Source organism: Anomalospiza imberbis, chromosome 10 (genome assembly GCF_031753505.1).
Source record: "Anomalospiza imberbis isolate Cuckoo-Finch-1a 21T00152 chromosome 10, ASM3175350v1, whole genome shotgun sequence".
NCBI classification, from domain to species: domain Eukaryota; kingdom Metazoa; phylum Chordata; class Aves; order Passeriformes; family Viduidae; genus Anomalospiza; species Anomalospiza imberbis.
Genome location: NC_089690.1, coordinates 2,599,397 through 2,619,680, shown reverse-complemented (window position 1 = coordinate 2,619,680; position 20,284 = coordinate 2,599,397). Strand labels below are relative to the sequence as shown.

The 20,284-nt window shown below is 42.1% G+C and overlaps 1 long non-coding RNA gene across 10 annotated transcripts in view; it reads right to left on the bottom strand.

The window, feature by feature from the left end:
- LOC137479714 (uncharacterized) overlaps positions 1-20,284 on the bottom strand; it is a 263,044-nt gene that overhangs the window by 211,112 nt on the left and 31,648 nt on the right. For 6 of the 10 annotated variants that reach the window (XR_011002462.1, XR_011002460.1, XR_011002455.1 and 3 more), the window contains one exon: positions 17,369-17,532. The exons of the other annotated variants lie outside the window; for them this stretch is intronic. This is a non-coding gene — a long non-coding RNA (uncharacterized lncRNA). The remainder of the gene's footprint in view (positions 1-17,368; positions 17,533-20,284) is intronic. 10 annotated transcript variants of the gene reach the window in all.

The window sequence follows — 20,284 nt, the reverse complement described above, 5'->3', positions numbered from 1 at the left end:
GATGGATTTGGACTCCATGGGACAGCTCTGAAATCCAGCTGCCACAAGGCAGCACATCACTGGAGATGAAAGTGCAACTTCAAAAATAGTAGGTAGGTTACTTCATTTTTTTAATCAACTCTATTTAAGTTGCTTAAATTTTTGACATCAAGTTTTTAAGTCAGAAGTAAAAAAACAACTATATTTTTTCTCCCTTTAAGATTAATTTTCAATTTATAAAGTGTAAAGGATTCCTCCACTCTCACTTGAGAGATATCCTCAGTTTGAGCAGACAAACTGCCCATATTTCAGAGCCATGGACACGTGGATTCACAACAGTTAGAGGAATTAAAATTCAAGTGGAAACTCAAGATTTACTGTAGACTAACAGCAAAGTGTGAAGATGGAAACCCTTAAATGATGCCCAGAGCCCAAGTCAGAGATCCAGCTGTAGCTTCACTGACAGGACATGTGATTTTTTGGGAAATAAACCACAACTCTCTGCCTAAATCCAGCACATCACAACTTATTTATGCTCACAAGACAAAAAGGAAAGGGGGAGGAAAAGGGCAGAGGAAAAGGGGAAAGGTAAAAAAGGGGAAAGGAAAGGGAAAAAAGGGGAAAGGAAAGGTAAAAAAGGGGAAAGGAAAGGGAAAAAAAGGGGAAAGGAAAGAAAAAAAAAGGGGAAAGGAAAGGGAAAAAAGGGGAAAGGAAAGGGAAAAAAGGGGAAAGGAAAGGGAAAAAAGGGGAAAGGAAAGGAAAGGAAAAAAAAGGGAAAGGAAAGGAAAAAAAGGGGAAAGGAAAGGAAAAAAAGGGGAAATGAAAAGGGGAAAGGAAAAGGAGGAGGAAAGGAAAAATGCTGGTGCCTGACATCTGGCAGGTTTTCAGAACTCATGGCATGGAGGGATTCCGAGTACAAAACAGCTGAAAATACATCCCAAACTTTGTAAAAATCTCCGGATATTTGATGTTATGTAAAATGAAATTGAATTAGGTGATGAGAGGAACAAAGGCACTGGGAGAACACAGCCATGCCATAACAAGCATTAGGGTTTTGTTCAGAGTCAGGAAGCCTCAAAATGCAAACTATCAGCAGGACTTGCTGACATTTGCAGCCTGTGGGAAGAGGAGATGAGGGCAGATACGGAAGGGAAAGATCAGAGTGGTTCAGAAAGAAAAATCCTACAGAAATTAAGGCAGAGCTGTTTTAGGGATTGCCATGCACAAGGCACAGACAATGTAATGCACTGTCAACACTTCTGCTTCATCTTTGTCCTTTGGCTTTGTGTTTTTAGGGATAATCTGTCGAAGGCACAGATCCCAAATTTAAGAGCTGTACCCCTCTAGCTCATATTTCTCTCCAGAGACCAAAAAGGATTTCACCAAGACAGAAAGATTGAAGGGGAGGTGAGGATTGAAACCCACTCTTCTACAATCCTTTAAAATAATTAAAAATAAAAACTCTGAATCCAAGTTTAAGTTCTTCCTGTGTGACCTCCTCAGCTCCAGCAGAGTCCTGCATTAATAATGGAATCAGACAATTTTATGCCTCTTTAATAATGGATGCCAAATATATTTGGGGTTAGGAAGGACAGTGTTCATTTATCGATCATCATGCATTATCTCCAACCTGGAAACTCCTAAGCAGCTTTCATCTCCTGTGCCCTCCTAAATAATTCAAAATGTAATTTCAGTTGGGTTATTTTGTTTGTATCTTTTCTGATTAAACTTGTATTTTTTAATCAGAAGAAAAGCTGACAGACCTGCAGTAAAGGGTCAAAATTTCATCTCACGTTACTCAAAAAATCCCAAGGAAAACATCTTGAAAAGTCCCCCAAGTGAGGATATTTCTGTCTAATTCCTGGTTTTTAGAACCCAGACCTCTGTATTTGTACAGGGTTAGATATATATTTAATAATTCCTTTAATACCAGTAAAAAATAACTTTGAGCTTTTCTTAAAAGGACATATTCATAGTAAAATGTCTTTAAAGTTCTTTGTTCACTTCACCCTAAGTTTGGAGCAGTTCACCCCTGCCAATTCTCAGCATGAAAGCAGAAATTTTGTTCAGGCTTGAGAGTCGAAAATGAAATTTAAATATGCAAGAAAGAGTTACTAATTTGTCCTGCAGATCTGCAGTCACTCCAAAGGTGAATTCCTGAGTAAAGCACCAACAAACTGCAGCACGGAGATTTACAGGCTCATCTGAGGAATATTTTAATATTAACCAATTTCCAGCAAGGTTAGGGTTTTACTTCCCCTGCCTATAATTAGAGGGGAGAAGAAAGGCTGAGAACAAACAGATGCCATGGCGACACTGAAAAATAAGAAAGAAAAAAGACAAATGGCATAAACAGTGTCTCAGACAAGTTAATTAGAAGAACTCTGCAGTTCCTTAGGCCTTTAAATGGTCAGCTCAAGAGACAACGCTGTCATAAAGGGATTATCGTGGATTTCACAGATCAGTGATCAAGGCCTGCATCAGATTTTAAGGAGAAAAGTTGTGCTAGGAGAAAACAAGTTAAGAAGAGTTTGTTTTCATCAGTGCAGGGACAAATTCCAAAGCTATCCAGCAGTGGATGCAAATTAATCACCTCATAATAAATAATAGTCTCCTTTGGGAATTATCAGCTCATCACCTGAAGTGATGCTCTGAGTGCTTCCTCGATGAGAGAGGATTTAACAAGATGCAGATCATAAAACAGGAATCCAAGGAACTGCTGGACTGTACAACCCTGTGATTAAAAACTGCTTTATTCCCTGATTTGTGCCCACTCTTAACTGGTGCTTCCTCCCATCTCCCCACAAAGGCACTGGCAGCAAATTTGCCCCCTGTGCCCTGGGTGGATGATGTGATTCAGTTTTCAGGAATTTATTAAATGTTGATGCCATCATTTAAGGCATGTCTGCATTCTCTGATCTCCCAGGTGACAGGAGGAGAGGCAACGGCCCCGAGCTGTGCCAGGGGAGGTTTGGAGAGCAGGGAAAATTGGGATAGCAGGGAAAATTGGGATAGCAGGGAAAATTGGGATAGCAGGGAAAATTCACAGAAGGAGTGGTCAGGCACTGGAACAGGCTGAACAGGGCAGGGCTGGAATCAAGGCACAAATATTTTCACAATTCAAAGCTTTCCCTGCCCTGGGTTCAGAGCTACCTGTGAAGGCACAGACCCTGCAGAATCACAGCCAACTCAAAGTGATTCCAGAAAATTCCTGCCACCACTCAGAACGGCTCTGCCCCACCAAAAGAGAAGGAACAGGCAGCAAAGACATGGAAACAGCAGCTCCAACCCAACAGATTTATCTGGGCTCAGACAATAAGCAACAGATGAAACTAATATTTCATAGAATGCTGTGGGGAGGCAAAAAAAAAAAAAAAAAAAAAAAAAAAAAAGAAAAAAGCATTCACAGGACAAACTGCTGCCAGTGGGGTCCAGCAGTGGGGTCCAGCTGGCACCGAGCAATGCCCGGTGCCAAGAGCCACCTTTGGGAGGATATTCAGATACTGAGCCACCTTTGGGAGGATATTCAGAGGTTTCTCTCCCATTTGCATCAAGCCCTCCAGGTATTTGATGCTTTCCTGAACTCCTTCAGCTTCACTTCCTCCTATTCCAGCTGTGGAGTTGCTGGGAAGGCAAACTGGGCAATCTTTTCAGAGGGAGTGTGGGGAGTGTGGGAAGGAAAGAGAAAGGAGAGGGGGAAAAGAAAGGGAAGGGGAAAAAAAAAGGGAAGGGGGAAAAAAAAAGGGAAGGGGGAAAATAAAAGGGAAGGGGGAAAATAAAAGGGAAGGGGGAAAATAAAAGGGAAGGGGGAAAATAAAAGGGAAGGGGGAAAATAAAAGGGAAGGGGGAAAATAAAAGGGAAGGGGGAAAATAAAAGGGAAGGGGGAAAATAAAAGGGAAGGGGGAAAATAAAAGGGAAGGGGGAAAATAAAAGGGAAGGGGGAAAATAAAAGGGAAGGGGGAAAATAAAAGGGGCGGGGAAAATAAAAGGGGCGGGGAAAATAAAAGGGGCGGGGAAAATAAAAGGGGCGGGGAAAATAAAATAAAAAAGGGGAGGGGAAAATAAAATAAAAAAGGGGAAGGGAAAATAAAATAAAAAAGGGGAGGGGAAAAAAATAAAAAAGGGGAGGGGAAAAAAATAAAAAAGGGGAGGGGAAAAAAATAAAAAAGGGGAGGGGAAAAAAGGGGAGGGAAAAAAAGGGGAGGGGAAAAAAAGGGGAGGGGAAAAAAAGGGGAGGGGAAAAAAAGGGGAGGGGAAAAAAAGGGGAGGGGAAAAAAAGGGGAGGGGAAAAAAAGGGGAGGGGAAAAAAAGGGGAGGGGAAAAAAGGGGAGGGGAAAAAAAGGGGAGGGGAAAAAAAGGGGAGGGGAAAAAAAGGGGAGGGGAAAAAAAGGGGAGGGGAAAAAAAGGGGAGGGGAAAAGGAAAGGAGAAAGGGGAAAAAAAGGGGAGGGGAAAAGGAAAGGAGAAGGGGGAAAAAAGGAAAGGAGAAAGGGGAAAAAAAGGAAAGGAGAAAGGGGAAAAAAAGGAAAGGAGAAAGGGGAAAAAAAGGAAAGGAGAAAGGGGAAAAAAAGGAAAGGAGAAAGGGGAAAAAAAGGAAAGGAGAAAGGGGGAAAAAAGGAAAGGAGAAAGGGGGAAAAAAGGAAAGGAGAAAGGGGAAAAAAAGGAAAGGAGAAAGGGGGAAAAAAGGAAAGGAGAAAGGGGGAAAAAAGGAAAGGAGAAAGGGGAAAAAAAGGAAAGGAGAAAGGGGAAAAAAAGGAAAGGAGAAAGGGGGAAAAAAGGAAAGGAGAAAGGGGAAAAAAAGGAAAGGAGAAAGGGGGAAAAAAGGAAAGGAGAAAGGGGAAAAAAAGGAAAGGAGAAAGGGGAAAAGGGAAAAGGAAAGTGGCAAGGAGAAGGGCAAAGGGAAAAAAGAAGGGGAAACGGAGGAAGAAAAGGAAAAGGGAAAAAGGAAAAAGGAAAATGAGGAGGAAATGGGAAAAAGAAAAAGCTGGTGCCTGAAGTCTGGCAGGTGGTGAGAACACAGATTGCAACCCCCACTTTGCATAGCACAAAAGGAAAAAATGATTCCAAGCAATGCTGCTGCACAATGAAACACAATGAGCAGGACTTGCGTTAATAGAGAGCCTATGTGATTTGTGCTAGACTGAGCTAAGCAGAACAGCCTCAGATGTAATCATCTTTTAAGATGTTATTTCTTCAGAAGAAACTATGCAATTATTTACAAAGAATCATAAACACGCCATAAAAGTCAGGTTTGAAATTGCCCCTGCACATGCCATCTGTCAAAATAATTTTTACAAACAAATCAAAGTTTGGAAATTGATTTGGCTGCTGCTGGCATGTGCAGGAGGACTGGGACCAGCCTATCTACAAAACCCCCTTCAATTTTAATTTCTCACTCAGTGCCTGGCCCTCCCAGACTGAAGATGAATAAAGTAATCATCCTTAAAGAGCTTTGCTGTTTAAAAGGAAATAATTTCAAGAGGACAATTTAGCAGTTACCCAAAAAACAAACACTAAAACCATCTTACTGTATTGTGTCTCACTAATTAAAATGCTTCAAAAATCAACAAATATTTTTAAAATGTGTCACAGTATTTCTTTCTGGAAGCTCTTGTTCTCTCAGTGCACTTCTTACTGGTTCATATATTAAAGTCTCAGGAATTCAAAAGGAATCTGATTGTGGATTTCTGTGGAATGAAGGAATTACTGTGATTTGCACTGAATTAAAAACCTGGGCTTCATTACAGGCAGCGGAAAATCCCTTCAGCCTGCCCACACTGCCCTCATGGACATGGGGACTTCCATCCCTTCTCCTGCCAGCACCCAGAGGTCCTGAACCCCAGCTGGGACAGGCTCAAAGTTAGAGATCATGAGTGGGACCTTCAGCTCCATGGCAAACCTGTGGATCCCAACAAAAAACCCCTGGATGTGGCACTCGAGGGTTCAGTGCTGGGCTTGGCACCTCTGGGGGAATGGTGGGACTCCATGGCCTTTCCAAACCACATGATGTGAGGATCTGGATATGAATTTAGGCGTTTGTTTTTATTAGGGCCTAATGAATAGTATCTTCTTGGTAATATTTAATATCCATGAAGCTCCCTTCTCCCAGTCCAACACAGCCTTCTCCTGGTGGGAGATGGGTTAAATAACTATCTGCATTGCTTGAGGCAGAAATGCAGACTGCACTGCCAAAGGGGATTCTGGAATGGAATTCAAACCTTTCCCACTGCCTCTCACCCTACCTGCACCCCCAAGAAACTCCCAAATTCCTCTCCCTGTTCAAGGAATTTCACCCCCCACTGGGACACTGCATTTTTCCATGCCTTGCCTGAGATTTACACCCAAGGTGGTGATAAAGCACAGACAAAAAGAACATCCATAAATGTACCAAGCTCCAGCTGGAACTCCAAACACCAAAGCATTCTCCCTAAAAGTCATAAATGGGGATAATAAAGAGTCCAAAATATTGCTCCATCCCTTCATTAAGAGCTGCAGTACAAAACAACTGTGAATTCCCTCTTCACCAGGGAAATACAGAGGCTCCATTTTTAGATTCAAGCACAGAAAGCACAGCTGACAATGCCATAAAGCTGGTCCTTTAAAGTCTGACCAAAGAAAATCCACCTTCAGTAGTTAAAATGTAATTAAAAAATAGAATTTCGGTCTGTTTGAAGTTTCCTCTCCAGGTGAAAAGTCAGTTTAGCTGCTCCACTGAAAAATATTTTCATTGTCAGTGTGTCAGAACAGAGCTCCAGCCAGCATGAAAATAACCAATGCCAGAAATTTTTAAAATTGAACTGTATAGATTTTTAATAGTACAGAAATGGGATTTTTAATAACACAGAAATGGGATCAAGCAGAAGGTGAATTCATTTCTATGAACTATTTCTGACACTAATTTCCCTTGAGAATTTAATTCCTAACTTTTTGTTAATTAGTGGAAACATGTGGCTACACACACAAACACAACTCCGAGGACAATTTCGGGAGAACACTGATCAATGACTGAGAGCAGAATCCCAGCTCACTTCACACCAGAGGACAATTCATTCCCAATGAATTGTGAATTCAGCCTAGCAAGGTTTCCATGTGCAGAAAGCAGGGATTGTGTTCCTGTGGACACACCGAGCTCAGCTCGGCTGGAAGGAGGAAGCCCATGGAAAATGCCAATATCAATATTCCTTTAATGTTTTTCCACGTAAGCAGAGGACAGCTTTGGAAGTGCCTGTCATGGAAACATTGGAAACAAGGAAAGACACGTTGAGCTGCTTCAGGAGCTGCCCAGGAACTGGATTTACTCCCAGAAAAGCTCAGCTTCACCATCCTGCTCCCTCTTCTTCCCACTGCCCCACAGGCTCCGCAAGAGGAGAGATCAGGATTCCAGCCACAGAAACCTTCTCACCATGGAGAGGAGGAATTCTCCACCTGCTCTGGACTCCCTCCCTTATTCCCACCACAGATATACTGGAAAAATGCTGGATGGATGAGTTCTCCTGGAATCACAGACTGGTTTGTGTTGGCAGGGACCTTCAAGGTTTTCTGCTGCCACCCTTCCACTGGCCCAGGTTGCTCTCAGCCCTGTCCAACCCAATGCAGACACATCTGGAGCCCTTTTTACCCCCACAGTTCCTTCCTTGAGGGCACAACCACAAACCCAAACTCTAAATTCCTCATTTTGTAGCTATGGAATGTTTTATTTTCTGGTCCAGCTCTACTCTAGCTGCAGGAGACCTTTTAGACAAAGAGCACCCAAGGTCAGTGGATGGATCACAGAGGTGCTGCATGCTCCTCCTGTGCCAAATTTAAACAAATAAATAAAAATTATAATTAAAGCACCCAAACTAAACCAAACCACAAATCCTGTATGTGCTCCATGGATCTCTCCTCGTCAGGATTTGTTAATCCAGACACTTCCTATGATCCCAGGAGTTCTCTTGCTGATTGTACCACCCACAGAAAACAACTCCATCTATTTAATCCTTCCTATTTTATTTTACTTTTTATTTCAGCAATTGAACACTAGTTCCATCCATCACATCAGGGAATTAGAAATCTTGCAAGGTATGACTGAGCCAAGATGAATTTTTTTTCCCTTACCAATATATTAAATATTCTAGAATCAGTACATATAGACATTTATTTGAATATTCACTCCATGTGTTTCTGGAGGCTTCATTAGAAATTCCACTGCATTTGATTTAAAACATATATTTTCTCCAAACTATTTGAATAAGTAATGAATGAAAGAAATTCCATCCATTTCATTAATGAAGCCATAAATCAGGGGGTGAGTTAGGAAGTTATATTTACTGCTCACCTTGCATTATGAACGTGGCAGAAACTACTGAGCAGTTCCTTCCTCCTGTCAATATCCTAAATAATTCAGGAAGGAATCTCAGATTGACTTCTCATCTGTTCATCCCATTCCCAAATATCTGGGTTTCTATTTTCACTGTCAAACTAATTGGAGCAGCTTGCGCCAATTAACAATTTATACTCCCAAATATTGGATGAAAATAGCCTGTGGTTTGAGAAAGTTTTTCTAGGCTGGATCCCTTAAAATGCCTGTTAACCAGGGCCCTCTCAGCCATACTGGGCACTAAAACTCCCCTCTGTGACATCTTTATGACTCCCTGCCCCATAACTCTCACTGAGAGAGCTCAGGAGCCATTTCTCACTCCTGATGAACAACTTTGGGGGTGAACTTTTAACTCAGAGTTCTGGAAGCTCTCCTTTAATGACTGTTCTGTGCCAAGCAGACAAAATGTGAGCAGAGAAGTTGCCCCTGCCTGTGGTCCCAGCCCAGCACTTTCCTCAGGAACAGGAGCCAAAGGGCACAGTCCTGAAATCATACAGTTGGAAAATATAAAATTTTAAACACAAAACTCATTAGGACATGCTTTGATATATTTAAACCTCTGGACAAGCTGAAATTAGGATTGTTTTCTTTCCCCCCCACCAGTACCAGAGTGGGGAGAGGAAAAATAAAAGATCCTTGCAAATAATTAAACATGGCAGTCAGGACCATAATTTATTAATGAAGACAGAGCAGCCTATGGCCAGGACCCTGAAATCCTGGTTTATGATTATGACAAAGCTGATCTTTAATTGCACCAACCAAAGCCTCTTTGTCTCCTTTAGCTCACAGCAAGATTTACTGCCTTCCCTGCAAAACTCCGACAAGAAATGTGCAGAGCAAAGGCTCTGGTTTTAGCAAAACTCTTTTACAGCTTCTGTGAGGATTAAAGGGGAGGAGTTAAGCCTGGCACTAAAGGCTGCTTAATTGCATTACAGCAAAAATGGAATTATTTGCCATTTCAAGCTTTAGTTTGCATTATTTACTGTCAGTTGTCATGAATCCATATGTCAGTATCACCTCCCTGTACATTAATCAAATGACTTCTCAAATCCCAAACACTCGGCAGCACTGAAATACCACAAAACATGCCCTAGCAAGTCATCTGAGCTTGTATTTCCACTCATTAGATAATTGTGCCCATTTTTGCACAACACAAAGTAATTATTCGCTGAGTAGAACTTACACCCATCCTCCTGTTCAATGGATTAGCATAAACAAATAGTATTTTTAATTATTTCCTTCATGGCTATATTGCAGTTTTAATTGCCAACCCCTTCTCCATGATATAAGGAACCAATAGGTTCTTCCAGGGACAAGGGAATTCTTTGGGATTCCCTCAATCTTTGCAATTGAACTTGCTCAGCGTATTTAGCTCCAAGGATTATTCAGTTCATCACCTCCTGTGCAGCTGCAAATTCCAGCCCAGCTCCAGAGCAACCTGAACATTCCCATGTTCCACAGAGTGGAGCAGCAGGAGCTTGCAGAAGAGACACAAAAATGGGTTCCTTTTTTTCCATCTGGCCATGAAAATCAGCTGGAAGTCACGAAAAACCCACTGCTGATGTGGGGTCTTTATACCTTAACTCCCTGCAGGTGCAATTTCAACACAGTCACGGTAAAATCCACAATGCCACATTTAAAAGGATAAGAAATAGTTTGAGAAAAACTCACTGGAAGTGTTCGAGGCCAGGCTGGATGGGACTGGAGAAACCAGGTCTAGAGGAAGGCAGAGAGTGCAAAGACATCGTCTTGGATGTCCCCTCCAAACCAAACCAAACCATTCCATGATTTTATGAACAAAGAATTTCCTGAACAACCTCCCAGATCTTTTCCTTATACTCCACAGCCCACAGTCCTTGTGGGCTTCCTTGTGGCCACAAGGCACAAGGAAGAGTCCTTGTGGATCTTTTCTTTTTGGTGATTTTTTTTTGTGGCCCCAACAGCCCCAGTAAATCAAGGGATGTTGCTTTTCCTCTCTTCTTTCTGCAGGGACAAGACTGAGGTTTCTACATCCCTCTCACCACTCACAAAACCTTTTCCTACATTTTGCCAAGCGCTTCTGCTGTTTTTTCCCAATTTAAGCTGAGTACATTTCTCCCCTTCTTCCTAAGAGCCTGCTGTCCCTAATTTTGTTTGATGCTTTCATGGACACTCCAAGCTCATTATGAAATGGAAGCTCCCCTCCCATGTTGTTCTGGAAAGTACCATGACTTTATTATCAGCAAAGAGCTCGATGTGGGGCTGCCACCATTTGAAATCTGCGTTTGAGCAGCACCTGAGCCTACAGACAATAAAACTGCTGCTCAGCTTTGCTGTCACCCTGTCACCAGAGCTGTCACTGAGCACGTCCCTGGCAAGGACCGCACAGCATGAAAAGCCTCGAAGTGGTGAAGTGCAGCTCTGCAGATCTGTCTGAAATGAGCAAAAGCAAAAATAACCCAGATTCAGAACGCCCGGGTAGCACAAATATTCTGTTTACCCAGGCACCCATCAAATAAGTGCTGAATAGGGCTCCTTTTAGGGAAACTTCTGCTTCAGCTTGCAAGTGTTTTAACAAGTCCTTTGAGCCTCCCCTTCTGGTGTAGATTCCCTTATTTTTAGAAAAGACAATTAGTCTTGGACTTGCTTGTGACTAAGCACCTACAGGCACGTCCAAATCTGCAGGAAAAACCACGGATATCTGCATATTTTAAAGCCTCTCCAGGCTGGTAAAAGAGAAATTTTGGGAACACATCATATGGGAAGTAGGAAAGCAAGCAAGTACAGCTGGGTAAGCATTATTAGTATTTTTTTTTTTTTTTGAGTCATTGGCTTATTTTACACATCTAATATCTAGAAAATACAGGCTCATTCTAGTGCACTGGACACATCCCGCTGGCTTCAGGTGAGCAGAAATTGGCAGCTGTAAATCCCCTGGAATTCTCCAGCGTTTTACAGGGCATGTGAATGAGCTCAGAAATTTTTTTTAAAAGTTTTTCCCTTACCTCTTATGCCAAACATTGCAATTTTAAGACTCCTGCTGTGTTGCATTAAGCTGAACTTAATGTCCACTGAGAAAGACAGCTTTATTTTTCCGGTGCCCACATCAAAGCTGATAATAGGCACAACTATTAAATGCTGATCTTTCCAAATCTCAGCCACAAGCTCCCATTGGCTCCCACCTCAGAACACTCGTTTCAGCCCAGATTTTATAATATCAGTTGAAAGGTTTAGGACCCGGCATAAAGAAAAGAAATGCAAGAGACCAAAAATGAATTAAACATGGAAAAGTTACAGATAGGCTTGAAATTTTTATGGAAATTCCCAATGTGACCTTCTCAGGAAATTCAGGAGCAGCACTCAGAAATCTGAGCTAATTCCTCCCCCATTCCCCAGGGATCCCCGGGATTGAGCCCCTTCCATGGAATTATTTCTGTGTCCCACCCCAAGGGCTCTGAAGGTGGGATTTTGCAGACTCTCCTCTTTTGAAACAGTTTCTTTGTGACCAAAATAGAGCAATGCAAGGATTACATTACTCAAGAAGTCGATGCCATCCCCATTATTTCACTTCTTGCCATGCCACTATTAATTTGCTTTCCCTAGGATAGGCTGAAGGCTCCTACAAATCAGTATTTCAAATGATTTCATCAGATCAACTGACTATGAAGAGAAGGAAAAGGACCAAAGGAAATTTCACTCCTGCATTTACCCCTGCTTGTTTATTTTTGGGACAGGATGTAAATTTCTGCATCTTTACCAGCCATAAAAAGTGATTTAGTGAACCAAAGGAAAAAAAAAAAAAAGAGAAGATTCAACAATTAAAAAACTTGAGCTTTTTTAATTTATTTTCTTTTCTAGCAGCTTCCACTTAGACCTTCAGCTCATTACTCACCTGGAGTTTAAAAAGTGCAGATTTAGCCCTACCTAGGAAGTAAAGTCTGAAAATAAAGATTAAACTTTCCTTTTGGTTTTTTCTTTGGGTCTTTTTGTGAGCTTTTTTTTTTTTTCCTTTCTTTCTTTTTTTTTTTTTTTGCTGACGTTGTTCTTGCTGTTGTTTTTAAGTCACTTAAGGTAATAAGAAGAAAAATCAGCAATGAGAGACTCAGTCACAATAAAAGAACTCCTATTTTAGGGCTCCAGTAAGAAGTTTTTTTTAACTTCCTTTTGTTAACGGAGTTTGGGATTCTTTTAATTTTTTTAGTTGAAGCTCTCCTCATCCAAAGTGCCTGAAGCAATAACTGACCAGGCTTTAAAATCAGCTTTAGGTGCTGCTATAAACATGTGCATTCCAAATGCAGTGGATTTGTTATTAAAGCTTAGAACAATTTAATTGAATATTAATTGAGAAGAGGGTGATTTTTGGAATTGATTTAATATGCCACAGATAATTCAGGTTCTTCATGTGAAAGAATTACATCAAACCAACCCCTCATGAAATCCATGGATTTCAGGTAAAACTCATAAATTAAGTATCGGTTATTCTGAAGGATACAAGCACTTTAAGTCCTACAATATAAAGATAAAAGCACTAGTTTTCTAGAAACCAAATGCTGGTGCTTTCACATTTTATCTTGGCACGACAGCAAAAAATCTTTGAAAGGTTTTCTGAGTGAACTTTGGGAGAAAGTTAAACTCAAGTTATTGATTTGGAAGCTGGCATGCTAATCTCTTTTTATTTAAAGGGAGAAATAACTCTGCATGGCTGATAATCTACTTCCCTTATATTCTTCATCTCCTGCAAGATTTTTCTTGCTCATGCATAGATTGTGTCTTATCTAGTCCTGACTGAAGTCAATAGCGAGCTGCTTGTTTGTTTTTTAAATAGCAGCTGCACTGGGTATCTCCAGGGAATGAAAAACTGAAAGGATTACAGTTTTGACCCGTTAAAATTGATTTATTAGAGGGATTTTTTTCCTCCTATTATGTCCAAGTGATGAATTGGTCTCTCAAGTTAAGACTCTGTGAAAAACTGATTTGTCAATTGCAGGCTGACCAAAAAAATTGGAAAATTACCCACTTCAGTTAAAATATGCAATGATTTGTGTGGTTTGGTTTTTCCTTCACAGACATGAGAAAAATATGTATTTCCAGAATGTTTCATGGTGGGAAAGAAGGGAATGTAGGGATGGAAGGAGCAGCAGAGGACTTGGGGAGTGCCACTCACCCTGACAGGAGAGCTGGGCACCCTTTCTGTCCTGGAGGGACCCAAAAGACACCAGGAATTAGAAACAGGAGACAGCAAAGCCCAAAAGTGATGGATGTATCTCAAATATACACTAAAAAAAAGTAAAATCCAGTTCTTGACAGTACCTGCCCCCAGCTCTCACATCTCAATGACACTGTTGAGCCAGGGATGGGCGAAATGACTCGCACAATTTCAGAAGGCAAACGAGCGACGTGCTTTTGAATAAACACTCTTCTACAAAGAACATTGTGAACACTAATTCCATTGGTCTTAAAGTAAAAACATTTCACCTGATTGCTGCACTGGACTTAGGTCAGTGTGGTAGAACACATCTATAAACAATGTGAACGGAAAGCAAGATAACAGATTGTTAACATTCCTCTCGGACTTCTTCCCAGGCTTAGCCTGGCAGAAGTCTCTCTCCTTTTCTCTCTGACTGAACTGAGAATATCCACATCTCCCCAACACCGTGTTTGGGCCTGATCAAGGAATTCTGGGGAATAACAAAGGGCAGGAGGAGAGCATCAGGGAGGATTCCAGCAAGGTGGGAAAGGAACTGAGCTGCAGCCTGTCCTGCAGGAGCTGCGAGTGCTCCAGACCCCGAGGAAATCTGTCCTTGGGCTGGGACAGGGAGGGAATTCCACTCCAGGGGGTTCTATCACCTCAGCCTCTGACCTGCTGGAGCCCTGGATGCTGAGAATTCCAGGCTTTCTGTGCTGCCAGGCACTGACCCCCAGGAGAACACTGCATTGACCTGAGGCTGTTGAGAAGCTTCCAAAATGGAATGATGGAACTGGGATTGTGGGGGTGGAGTTGATTAGAAGTATGTGATATCACAGTGTGGGAAACTTAGATTTAAGGTTTCAGAATATACTAATATATATAAAACAAGATAGAAGTTTTAGGGCAGAAGCTAATCCTTCTTCTTCATAGGTTTAGGTAATATTACATAATTAGATAAAAAAAAGTCCACATTACGAGCCACAAGTGGTTAGTTATTAAGTTAAAACTAAAAATAATTTAGGTGTCATTTCTAATTGGACAGTTTATCCTTAAAGGCCTTGTGTAGAGAGAGACACGGCTACATTTTTTGTTTGTCAGAGTAAAATACTGTAGAACTCACAGCTTGTGAGACTTGTAATATAAATAAAAACTAATAAACATCGGAGTCCAAACAAAAAATACCTTCTCACAAATTTAATCCAGCCCTGACAAAAAGAAAATAAAACTCAAATCAAAAGCAAAACATCAAGGTAAGCAGAAAAAAACATCACTGAGGAGTCTAGGGAAGGAAATGGAATAAGGATATAGATAATTTATCTGTTGTTTGGGATCGAGGGAGGTTTTTTTCTCAGCAGCACAGTGAATGGTGGCAGCACTGGTGGCCAAAGGCAAGGAGCAAACACCTGGGCACACATTTCCTGTGGGAGCATGGTCACCCGGGGGCAAAGACAGAAGGAAATAGTAATAATTTCCCCAAAAACAGTAATAATAAAACAAATAATGAAAAACAGTAATAATAAAACAAATAATGAAAAAAAACTGAAGAAAACAACAACAACAAAAAAAAAAAACCAAACAAAAAAAACCTAAAAAAAAAAACCCAAAAAATACCCCAAAGAAAAAAATACTAAATATAACAAAAAAAAAAAAAAAAAAAAAGCCCTGAACATAACCAAAAAATTGGGAGGAAAAAAAAGGGAAAATGGGAGAAAGAAAAGGGGGAAAAATTGGAGAAATAAAAGGGGGGGGAAAGGGGAAAAAATGGAGGAGAAAAAAACTGAGGAAAAAAAAAAAGTGAGAAAAAAAAAACTGTAAGAAAAAAAACAACAAAAAAAAGCTAAAAAAGGCACAAAAAACCAACCAAAAACCAACCAAAAAGAAAAAACCAAACCACACCTACAACAAAAAAAAATCTTAGAATATTGCCTGCAAAACCTATCAAGTATTCCTTCAACCCAAAGCAACACAGAGTGACACAGCTGGGACGCCAGCACTGAAAATCTGGGTTAGGCCAGGGTGTGCAGGGCAGCCTCAGCACAGGGCACGGGTGATGCCAGCCACGGGGCCCCTGTGGCAGCAGCCCTGGCATTGCAACAGCACAGAATGACCCTGGGGATGCTCTGGGATTGTGTGGGGTATCGTAAATGTAGGTGGACTTGGTGGGAAGAAATGCTGATGTGTGACTCCAGCTCAGGAGGCTGAATGATTTCTTTATTATAACTATGCTATAACACATTAATATACTATTTACAGGAGATACTAAAACTACAAACCTACTTGTTCTAACTCCCATATCTAACTCACTCACAACTCCCGACCCTCTCTGAGTGCAGCCACAGGTGGATTGGATTGGCCACCAGCTCAAACAATCCTCACCAGAATCCAACCAAGCAATCACCCCAGGTAAACAATTCTCCAGGCACATTCCACATGGGAAAAACAAGGAGCAGAAATATAAATTGTTTTCTCTTTCTTTCCTCTGTGGTCCTCTATGAAAAAATCCTGAGAGAGAGAAGAATGTGCCTGCCACTGTGGGGTGCCTGGGGATGCACACAGCAGCTTTCTGTGCTGTTTCCCAGCAGAGCCAGGGCCCTCAGTACTTAGGCTCTCACAGGGAGAAAGGTCCCACTGAAATCTCTCCAGCCAAGCCCAGGAGAAAGTGCCAATTGTGCCCTCTCCCAGCCAGAGGGGCAGCCCAGGGTTTGGAGACCCCAAACCATGAGTCCTGCACACCACAAGCAGCCCCATGGAATTCCCACTGCCACCTCCCATCCCCATGGAATTCCCACTGCCACCTCCCATCCCAAACTCACCCTGCTCCACATTCATCCACACCCCCAAACTGTCTCGGGGTTCTGTGGTCAAGATGATCCCGAGATCATAAAAAGTCTTTTCCTCCCAGCCCTGCAGCCACAGAAGTAGTCCAGGTGCATCAGTTTTGCTTCTCAAGGTTGTTTATTTTCCCTTATGTATAACATTCTTTCTCTGCCCTGCTGAGCTCTGTCTAGCAAGGAGGCCATGGAATTCTGTGTGCCCTCTAGGGCAGTGTTTACATTTTATACCAAAAACTACATGTACTTTATTTACAATGAATTCCCAATACTTATCTATCTCCCGTGTTAGACAGTGTGTCTCTACTCTAAACCAATAAAAAGCGTCACCATCACAGTGAAAGATGGAAGACAAGAAGAAGGACAAGACACACCCAAATCCCTCCATCTTGCCTCCTGAACCCCATTCCAAAAAAAACCCAAAATTCTACTTTTTCACCCTGTGTTACATTAACTCAAACTCTTGTGACCTGTAAATCTTCACACAAAGTTGACAGTTTCCACAGGCTAAAGTTGAAGCTACAGGTGTTTTTATCTTCCTGCCAGGGTCTCCAAGACCCCTGCCAGGGTCTCGAGACAGCCAGGGCAGCCAGAGGGATGTCCTGGGCTCCCACACCAAAACACTTTGATTCCCACTGCTCCACCTTCTGAGGTCGGATTTCACTCACTGCATTTTCTTCTACCCCTTGTGATAGATTTCATTTCAATAAAGAGGAATAATCTGAAAATTGGTTCTCTCATCTTTACCAACAACAACTACTTAGAGGCGCGTTGAGAGGATTAATTCTGAAGTAGTCTGAAAATGTCAAGTGCTTATTAATTATAAGTTAATTGGAGTTAGAATTACATTATGGTAAATAACAATAAATTAACATAGCTGACGGGTAAGTGGGAAGAAGAAGATTTTGAACAGCATTGTGCAGGCTCTGAACAAGGCTTTTGAAGAAACAAAGTCTGGCTGCTGGCATTCAGTGAATTCACTTCTACAGAGAATTCTTACAGATGTGGAGAATGGGAGATTATTTCTTCTCACCTGTCAGCTTTGATTCACTGCTGGTTTTCTCTGATCTCTGGCCTGGAGCAAAAGGCCTCCATGACTTCTAGGAGAAGTACAAGCTTTGGCATCAATTCCTCTCAGCTGAGAGCCTCTCAGGGAGCACCACAGAGGATAAAGTGTACATGGAAAACACCTTTATCCTGCAGTGGGAATAACAGAAGCCTCAGCATCTGTGATGTGTGCAATAAGCCAGGTGAGGGGGTACAACTCATTGGATTTGAAAACGTGAAATCCTTCCTCTGCAGCTGAATGCCCACCTTGAACTTCATCTGTGCTCCAGGCAGGAGAGCCCCCATGGTGCCCAGAATCACAAATGAGTCAATCATGAGTCCAAAATCACACAACAAATGAGTTTGTGCTGCCAGCCCCAGCTGGTGGAATCCAGCACCTGCCTGGAGCCAGATACAGCCAAAGGTCAGGTGGTGCAAAGCCTCCTTCCCTCCTCAAAGCCCACATTCCCCTCCATCCCTCCTGGAATTTTGTGCCGTGTCTGTGTGAGCACGTCTAGGCCAGGACTGCCTGTGGAGCCAGGGAAATCTCAGGGATCTCCAGCTTAGCCTGGGATCCAGCAAGTCTGGCTCAGATTTAGAGTGTGCTGTCATTTCCTGCTTGGATCTGAAAGCCCCTGCTCGTGGCTGGGAGAAGGTCTTGGGCAAGTCATGAGATGTGGAGGAGCTTCAGGACCTGCTGCCCACCAACCCCAAATTTCAGCACCCCACCTTTTCCTGCTCTGCAGTTCCATGGAGATGTCAGAGGGAATTGTGCATTTATCATTTGGTGCAATGAAGTTAAAGTTTCTTTTCCTTTCTAAGCAAGCTCATGGGAAATTATTTCAGACAATGGGCTACCATAATTCTGGAGAAAACCAACTTTTTAAATCCCTTTTGTCCTTTAAAATCATCCTTTAGCAAGAGAGGGTTTCTATGTTCTTTCAGGCCAAAAGTTCATACCTTAAACTCGCCAGTAGTTAAGCCTCTTAACAAAAACAAATGAAAAAAACTTTATAGATCAGAAAGGTTATTGACATCAATATTCTAAATCACATTTTGAGACTGTATGAACTAAGCAAATGTTCCAGCTGAGCCAAACAGCATGTTTACATTTAATATTATGAGAGGAAATCCTGTGCTTATTCCAAAGGTGGTACTATATATATAAAGATATTCTGAACAAGTCCTGAAGTGACTGAAGAGTGCAGCTCATTTAAAACACAGTTAAATAGAACATATATCACTAATATTCCAGGATTTCCTTTCCCTTTTGTTTAACTCGGGCCTCCAACAGAAAAGAGCCTTTCACTCTAATTCTTTCAGCTGGTGCAATAATCCCCTTGTTTCAGAAGCATTACCAGCAGATTAATCCTAAGTGCCTTTGCAGGGCCACAGGAACGGTGCTGCAGTGAAAGACAGCAAACTCCCCCCGGAGACCATCCTCACTCTGAGATTCCAGTGCTGCACATGGGCTTTTCCCCAGGATCTGGATGATTTCTGCTGTGTGTGGGTCACACTCGTGCAGCTACAGCTCTGTGGCCCATGGAGCTTTAAATTCCAGCAGCCCCTGTGCTGGAGACAAGGAGAAGTCATATTTCTTATTTCCTTGATAAGGCTCTGGTGTGTTTTCTGAGCATCCTGTGCAAGATCAGTGCCAGCCTGGTGGAATTCATGATCTAATCAGGGCAGAACCATGACATTCCCTGGGTGACACATAAATCACGTGGGGATGGATGATGAGTATAAATACACTGGTTTAACAAAGCTGGAGTGACACAGGGGATTACAACTTTACTATTACCACACAGTGCCCTCCCCTCAGGGCTGTGCAAACAAAGGCAACTCATGAGGAACAACCAAAACCCATTTGAGCTAAGTATTACAAATATTGTCTTCTAAAACTGACTGCCAGGGGAGGGAAAAGCTCCCCAGGGAATGGTCCCAGCCCTGAGGCTGCCAGAGCTCCAGGAGAGTTTGGACAACACTCCCAGGGATGCCCAGGGTGGCATTGTTGGGGGGTCTGTGCAGGGCCAGGGGCTGGGCTGGATGATCCCTGTGGGTCCCTTCCAGCCTAGGATAGTCTGGGATTCCACAAAAATAATGGCTAGGTTAAAAAATATGGAATAACCTGGGATATGAATATTCTGGGATATGAAAATAACTGCTATGTTAAAGAATATGGAACAACCAGGGAGAAAACTCACTGGCACTTCACATTAAACAGCCACAGCCTAATTTAGAAATTTCTGGGCTTTAGCTGTACAAGGTAGGAGGAGGGAAAAATCATTCTGCAACCGACTTCTCAGATCATCTGTCTCCAGCCTTGAAAGAAATGCCATAATATGTCAGTCTGTGCATTGATTGGCACTGCACAAGCTGCACCCAACCCTCTGTCGTGCTCACTAGCTTCACTATTGGAGCTGCCTAATTAAAAGCCAAACAGCCTGATGGCGCACAAAGGGGTGCAGGTTACCAAGGGACAAAGTGGGCAAGGGCCTGGTGACTGATGACATGAGGAATTTTCTTTCTGGGATTAAAAAAAAAAAAAAAAAAAAAAAAAAAAAAAAAGGCAAAAAAATCAGAACATGATGATTTTGAAATAATATATTTATCAGGAATTTAGCCCAAACTTCCCACAGAGCATATTTGTCCCAATTTATATTCAGAAGATGCACAGAATTCCACAATGATTTGGGTTGGAAGGGGCATTAAAGGTTGTTTTTTTTAACTGGGCAGGGACACCTTCCACTGTTCCAGCTGCTCCAAGCCCCAATGTCCAACCTGGCCTTGGGCACTTCCAGGGATCCAGGGGCAGCCACAGCTGCCCTGGAAAACCCGGGCTGGTGCCTCAAAATGAGAATCACTTTTTATCCATTGTTACAAAAAACTACAAAAGGTTTTT